Source organism: Procambarus clarkii, unplaced genomic scaffold (genome assembly GCF_040958095.1).
Source record: "Procambarus clarkii isolate CNS0578487 unplaced genomic scaffold, FALCON_Pclarkii_2.0 HiC_scaffold_2349, whole genome shotgun sequence".
NCBI classification, from domain to species: Eukaryota; Metazoa; Arthropoda; class Malacostraca; order Decapoda; family Cambaridae; genus Procambarus; species Procambarus clarkii.
In genome coordinates, this window is record NW_027191352.1 from 1 (window position 1) to 8,070 (window position 8,070).

Here is an 8,070-nt window from a genome sequence, read left to right on the forward strand (position 1 = left end):
AAACCCCCTAACACATCAACCCTCCCCCAATCAACAGGCGAAATAATAACCCTCAAATGCCTGCCTGCCTGCCTGCCTGCCTGCAAGCCAATACTAACGGTCTTCTCAGAAAGAAAATCTCTTTGTATCTGTATTACTTGATGAAATGTATGATTCTAATAATGAAATAAATTTTGATGTCGGTTGTATGAGCATAATGACCAATATGCACATGATATGAATGAATTAAATAGTGTAGTTTTAAGTAATTAGGTTGTAGACACATTAAGCGGATATGATATTTGACGCGTCCAGAACTGGTGATTTTTGGTTTAGTTTTAAATGCACCACCACCACCACCACCATTGCTTCCCCAGAGCCTAATTAAGGACCGGTAAAAGGAGTCAATATGTATGTCATCTATAAAACCAAAGAATGAATAAAAAAACACACACACAAACCTACATAATAGTATTAGGAAGATTGTATGGCAAAAAAAAAAAAGTATTATTCCCATTGGGTCGTTTGAACTCGCGACTTCCAAAATACCAGCCACACACCTTACCACCCAGCCACCATAGAGTTGGTATAATTGTGCAACTTTAGTTATAAAAGTAAAGTTCTTATTGTCTCAAATCTTATTGTCTGTTCTATGAAAAGGCATGATGTAAATTATGTATTTTTTGAATGATTGAATTGTAGGCACATTAAGCGGATTCGATATTTGATATATCCAGAAAAGGTGATTTCTGTTCAGTTTTAAAATGCATCACCGTTAACGCTAAAGGACTGGTAAAACGACTCGATGTTTGTCATTTTTAAAAAACACTAAAACTAGGCCCTTAACATATATAATGTTTGAATATAAATTGAATGCATATAAATACAAAGTGGGAGTGGCTGGCTGGCTGGCTGGCTGGCTGGCTGGCTGGCTGGCTGCCTGCTGCCTGCCTGCCTGCCTGCCTGCCTGCCTGCCTGGCTGGCTGGCTGGCTGGCTGCTGGCTGGCTGGCTGGCTGGCTGGCTGGCTGGCTGCTGCTGCCTGCCTGCCTGCCGCCCGCCCGCCCGCCCGCCCGCCCGCCGCCTGCTTGCCTTGCCTTGCCTTGCCTTGCCTGTTGCCTTCCTGTCCTGTTATTGCCTTGCCTTGCCTTGCCTTGCCTTGCCTTGCCTTGCCTTGCCCTGCCCTGCCCTGCCTTGGCTGCAGCTGGCTGGCTGGCCGTAAATCAACTCTTAACAACACCATACCACACCACACCATCACTCATCACCCATCACCCACCACCGGCCCCAGTCTCCCAGCCTCTCTTATATACCCGAGCAGGCCCTTTAAATTATTTGAATTGTTGCACTTCGGCCAATGGCAGGCACGATCGCTGCTGCTCAAACATATTCTGGTTCACAAGTATTATAATTATATTATATTATATTATATATATATATATATATATATATATATATATATATATATATATATATATATATATATATAATATATATATATATATATTCATGAAACACATTAAAACCTTGATCATTTATTCATTCATTACGTCTAGTGAAGAATTGCTTTTGTTCATTTGTATGATTAAAAATTAATATAATATGAATTCCTCGCTTAAAGTAAAATATAAAATATATATTGGATTTATATGATTGGTTAATATTCCAAGTGATGCTGAATATCCCCTATAATTTTGTTTTGTTTGTTTGTTATGTACACATTCCAAATGAAATCAATATAAATGTTATTATTAATGTTTGAAAGTTGATTGTCTACTTGAATCTCTCTATTAAAGTGTGTGTGGCTCCGGATGGAGCCTGGTTATGGTATTTGTCGTGGTGGGTGGCAGAAGTGCTTACTTCTTCTCTGTCTTCTTTGGCAAAAGAACTGCCTGAATGTTTGGAAGAACACCTCCCTGTGCAATGGTTACGCCAGACAGAAGTTTGTTGAGTTCTTCGTCGTTGCGGATGGCCAACTGCAAGTGACGTGGGATGATACGGGTCTTCTTGTTGTCACGTGCGGCATTACCGGCGAGCTCCAGAACTTCGGCAGCGAGGTATTCCATGACGGCTGCCAGGTAGACAGGAGCGCCAGCACCGACGCGTTCGGCGTAGTTGCCCTTACGCAGCAGACGGTGAATTCTGCCCACGGGGAACTGAAGTCCGGCCCCTGCTGGAGCGAGACTTTGACTTGCCCTTCACTTTGCCTCCCTTGCCGCGTCCTGACATTGCTGCTGCTGTTGTGGGTTTGTGGTGTTTTATGCCGCCCCGCAGATCGAGCTTCGTGTTATATACCCCGCTCAGGATCAAGGGAGCCCGCCACTGACCAATCAGCGCGCTCCGCCACGCGACCCGCTCTGAGCTGAGTCGCGAGCGGGATATAAAAGGAAAGCTCGCCTCGCGCAAAAGTTCATTATTGTATCGCAACGCCAGCCAGCACGAGCATCATCATGCCACCCAAGGCATCTGGAAAGGCTGCCAAGAAGGCCGGAAAGGCCCAGAAGGCCATTGCCAAGGGCGATAAGAAAAAGAAGCGCAGGAGGAAGGAGAGCTACAGCATCTACATCTACAAAGTGCTGAAGCAGGTCCACCCCGACACTGGTATCTCTTCCAAAGCCATGTCGATCATGAACTCGTTCGTGAACGACATCTTCGAGCGCATCGCCGCCGAGGCTTCTCGCCTGGCCCACTACAACAAGCGTTCCACCATTACCAGTCGGGAGATCCAGACGGCTGTAAGGCTCCTGTTGCCCGGAGAACTGGCCAAGCACGCCGTCTCTGAGGGCACTAAGGCCGTCACCAAGTACACCTCCTCCAAGTAAACGGCTTACTTACTGCCCTGTGGTGGTGGCTTGGCCTCAAACCAACAAACTCGGCTCCATTGGAGCCACACTTTAATTTCTAAAGAGATTGTGAGTGTTAGACACCAATACTATTATAACAAAAACCTCTGTCACTGAAAGCAAATAGCTATAAAATGAGAATATTTATGAAACTGTCTGTGTGTGTTTCTCTCTCTCAGTCTCTGTCTGTCTGTCTGTCTGTCTGTCTCTGTCTTGTCTGTCTCTGTCTTGTCTGTCTGTCTGTCTGTCTGTGTCTCTCTCTCTCTCTCTCTCTCTCTCTCTCTCTCTCTCTCTCTCTCTCTCTCTCTCTCTCTCTCTCTCTCCTCTCTCTCTCTCTCTCTCTCTCAACACATATAAGCACTCGGTATCTTTTTTTTTTCTAGAGATTAGAGATTCATTGTTATGTTCCACATTAGGATTACTATGCAGGCCACCCTCTTAGGTTTGAAAATGTCAAGAAAACGGTTAATTTAAAATGTCATCTCCTAACTTAACAGATTAAGCCAGAGGACCGAAAACAGAATAAAACAGGACTGGACAGTATGTCACTTATACAAGCTGCTTTTATTTCTAGTACAGTATGACAATTTTTATTTTGGGGGGGGGGGGGGGGGTGGGTGATCCTTGACAGTGCATAAGAGCGAAAAGCGACGGCGTTTTGTTTGTAAGAGAACAGGTTGTACTACAAATGACTTGATTTATTGATATCACGTGTATGTATGACACCTAAATTAGTGTATTTGTTTATTTATTTATTTATTTATTATATGTGTAGATGAAGGTTAATTCATATGACTGATGCTAGGAATGTCTGAAATCTCCTTAGAAGGATATTTTGGCCCTGAGAAGGGCCGAGTTTGGTGTATACTAGGGTGGTCGATTTAGCTTATGCACGCTCTCCACGGATACGGCGAGCAAGCTGAATGTCCTTTGGCATGATGGTGACACGCTTGGCGTGGATGGCACAGAGGTTAGTGTCCTCGAAGAGACCGACCAGGTAAGCCTCGGATGCCTCCTGTAAAGCCATGACGGCAGACGACTGGAAGCGAAGATCGGTCTTGAAGTCCTGGGCAATCTCGCGCACCAGACGCTGGAAGGGAAGTTTCCTGATGAGCAACTCGGTGCTCTTCTGGTAACGACGGATCTCACGCAGGGCGACCGTTCCGGGCCTGTAACGGTGAGGCTTCTTCACACCCCCTGTGGCAGGAGCAGACTTGCGTGCTGCCTTGGTGGCCAGCTGCTTACGAGGAGCCTTGCCTCCCGTGGACTTGCGAGCAGTCTGCTTGGTGCGAGCCATGGTGAACAACTGTGGTTTGTGATGGCCGGCGCCGAAAAATTTTTGCTTATATACGCCGTCTCGAGGCGCTTGCTCGAGCGCCATTGGCTGCTCGACTCGCCTACGTCACCCCGTTGCCCCTCCCCTCCTTCCTCTGGCTGCAGCCAACAGGCGGCTCACCTCAATCACTATTATCGCTGATTTTGCTCTTTTTGGATTTGTGCAAAAGTCATTTCACAGGGACGTGAAACAGACGAGTAGGCAACTGCAGTTTTGAAAGCGTTGTGAGAAAGCCGTGTCTACTCGACCACAAGCGTAAAGTAAGGGCAGGCAGGAGTTGCAATGCTACTAGTACGTCCGCTTGATGGGATATAGTCGGGAAATCGTGCGGGCATTCGTCAATTCGATTCACACAACTTCAACACCATGACTGGACGCGGCAAGGGAGGCAAGGGACTCGGAAAGGGTGGCGCCAAGCGTCATCGTAAGGTGCTACGTGACAACATCCAGGGCATCACCAAGCCCGCTATTCGTCGCTTAGCTCGTCGTGGCGGCGTGAAGCGTATTTCGGGTCTCATCTACGAAGAGACCCGTGGCGTCCTGAAGGTGTTCCTCGAGAACGTCATCCGTGATGCTGTAACCTACACGGAACACGCCAAGAGGAAGACCGTCACTGCTATGGACGTGGTGTACGCTCTGAAGCGCCAGGGTCGTACCCTCTACGGATTCGGCGGATAAGAGCTTGGCTAATCCATCGATTCCACCCACCACCACCTCAAAACGGGACCTAATTAGGTCCCTATACTTTTTTTACTGAAGGGCTTAATAGACGATAACATAAATTGTTTTGATATCAGCTAGCACATTGGGTCTTATGAAATCTATTTTTTATCCTCGCATGCTTAAAGGGACTCTGATTGGGGAGGGAGGGGGGGGGGGGGGGGAAGGTTTGTTACGTTATATACTAGCAGAGCAGGATCATTGGTGGGGGGGGGGGTGAGGGGGAGAGAGAGAGAGAGAGAGAGAGAGAGAGAGAGAGAGAGATCTTTCCCAACTCTTCCTTTTTACATGAGTGAGCTACCCGTTTTATTCATTTTATCCTTCTCAGAGCTGTTTTGATAGTATCCAAATGATGGTAAATGAAAAGGGAGGACACGAATATCTACCCAGAATTCAGGACTGGCAATCGATATGCATGTTTGAGTGCGAATCTTTTTCTCTCTCAACTTAGGTATACGTTTATGTCGTACCTAAAAGCGAGAACCACACTATTGGGACAAGTATGCAAGGCCCAATTTTCCTAACAAGCACAGTTAATTTTGTTATTTTCGAACATTTCTTTCCAAATTGGTTTATCCAATTAACAGTATTATATTAAGATCATGAATTGCTGGGTTAGGTTAGGTTAGGTTAGCTTAGCTTAGGTTAGGTTAGGTTAGGTTAGGTTAGGTTAGCTTAGCTTGGGTTAGCTTAGGTTAGGTTAGGTTAGCTTAGCTTGGGTTAGCATAGGTTAGGTTAGGTTTGATTACATTTCTATGTTAGATTTAACTCAAATTCAAAACAATTGCAGTCATTCGGCTTGTTAGTCAACTTGCCTCTAATAGGGGCAATTTGTCTAACAAGACTATTTAGTTTTGTGTGCATATATATATATATATATATATATATATATATATATATATATATATATATATATATATATATATATATATATATATATATATATTATAGCTTCAAGACTCCGAACCAATATAGAAGCATCAAGAGGAAGTGCTTGTGTTATGGGCCAATAGGCCTTCTGCAGTTACTTCCATTCTTATGTTTTTATTCCCATTGGTTCGTGTTTTATCTTGTGTAAATGTCAATCACCTTACCCAAAACTTTGGTACCATATCACCTCACCCATGTGTATATATAAATATATATATATATATATATATATATATATATATATATATATATATATATATATATATATATATATATATATAATATACAGAGTAAATCTACCCCAAAAGTAATGATTTATTTGTCTACAAAACTAAACTCTTTTTGGAATCATATGAGGCCCCTCCACTGAGGGGGGAGGCCTGGATGTTTATTGTCATGTGTATTCATGCTGCTTGCATGTCGTCGTTTATTTTGCCTTTGTTGTTTTCTTGACAGCTTTCTTTGCCTTGGGTGGTTTGGGAGATTTTGAAGCTCTCTTTATTTTGGGCTTTTTGTTCCCAACAACAAGCTGCTGCTGCTGCTGCTTTTTCAAGGCTGTAGGTGGTTTGTTGCTTGTGGCGGCTTTCTTGGGAGTTACCACGGCCTTCTTTGCTGCTGTAGATGGTTTCTTGGTTGTGGTGGCTTTCTTGGGAGTTAGAACGGCCCTCTTCTCTGCTACGGCCAGCTTGAATGATCCACTAGCTCCACTTCCCTTGGTCTGAACAAGAATGCCGTCAGCCACTGCTTTCTTGAGAAATCTTCGGATGTAAATGGCGATCTTGGCAGCCTCGACTTTGTTGTTGGCAACAACGTACTTCTTGATTGCTTGTAGAGACGAGCCCTTACGGTCTTTGAGTGCTGCGACCGCGGCTAGAACATTTGACTAGTTTTCGGGTGATTGACTAGTTTTCGAGGTTTCCTGGTGGTGGCCACCACAGCAGCAGCAGCCGCAGCCTTCTTGGTAGGCTTTGCTTCTACCATGATGATGATGAGATAACCAAGGTGATGAGAGACGCTCAGACAGTCACGGGGGAATGATGCTGCCGCCGCTTGAGCCGAACCTATTTATGTGCCGGCACGGTACAGAAGCTGCAACCTGGCAACTCGTCCACCAATCACGACGGTTGGTTTTACGGCTCCGAAACCTGGATCCCATATCTTCTCTAAAATAGAAGCATTTGTTCATGTTCTTTGTAAAAGTATCATAAAGCAGGACAGATGAGACAAATATCATAAAAACTGAAGAGCAGATGAGCACACACATGTTTGTATTACAAAAGAAAATCCACAAATTCATTAGAAATTGGCAGGGCAGGCTGAGGAAGTAGGTAGATGTAAAATGTCTGTAAATGGCGAAAGAACATAAACCCAAGACTGAATAAACGATGTTAAATATCCATGCCAAGGAGACAAAAATATGTTAGGATACAATTACCATTAAGACACCACAAGCAGGTCCGTATCCTGCCGCGATGACTTAAAAGAGTTGGTTATTAGCCACAATGTGTAGGCAGTCTCATGCCAACGGCCATACCACGTTGAGAACACCGCTTCTCGTCCGATCAGCGAAGTTAAGCAACGTTGGGTTTGGTTAGTACTTGGATGGGTGACCGCCTGGGAACACCAAATGCTGTTGGCAATAATGTTTTTTTTGTTTTGTTTCGTTTGTTTTTGTTTGAATGGCTGGCTCCACGGGAAATTCACGGAGTTGTGTGGAATAAGGCCTGGTAAAATGAATTAATATGTATGTCATGTTTAAAACAAACTCGCTTAATATAGATATTGTGTGAGGCTTTATACAAAAACAAACAACCAAAACAAAACATGTTGTATATATATATAGCTTAATCCGGGTTTGAACTCGCAACTCCAAGAATACGCATCACTTATATACACTTTACCACTGGACCACTGCTGCAGGACACAAGCTTGATGCTGAGGTATCAATTTAATGACGTAAATGCCATTTCCACAAATAAATGATAATTAAAAAGTATTTGTATGTACAAATCTTTTCTGTTTAAAAGGCTACAATATCAGTTACTGATATAATTTGTGTTAATGTTTCTATACCCACAAGAAGGCATATTTTTGCTTATATGTAAAGGGTACGGAGAACGAATCCACAGACCATCATTCCCCTCCCCTTCCCTCCCCCCCCCCCCCCCACCCCCCAACTCCCACCTACTACCACCACCACCACCACCACCAATCACCACCAATCACCACCAATCACCACCAATCACCACCAATCACCCCCACCA

The 8,070-nt window shown here is 44.3% G+C and overlaps 1 non-coding gene across 1 annotated transcript; it reads left to right on the forward strand.

Moving 5' to 3' along the window:
- Positions 1 to 7,326: 7,326 nt before the first annotated feature.
- LOC138362678 (5S ribosomal RNA) lies at positions 7,327 to 7,445 on the forward strand. The gene has a single exon (XR_011227865.1). It is a non-coding gene; the product is annotated as a 5S ribosomal RNA (ribosomal RNA).
- Positions 7,446 to 8,070: the final 625 nt, after the last annotated feature.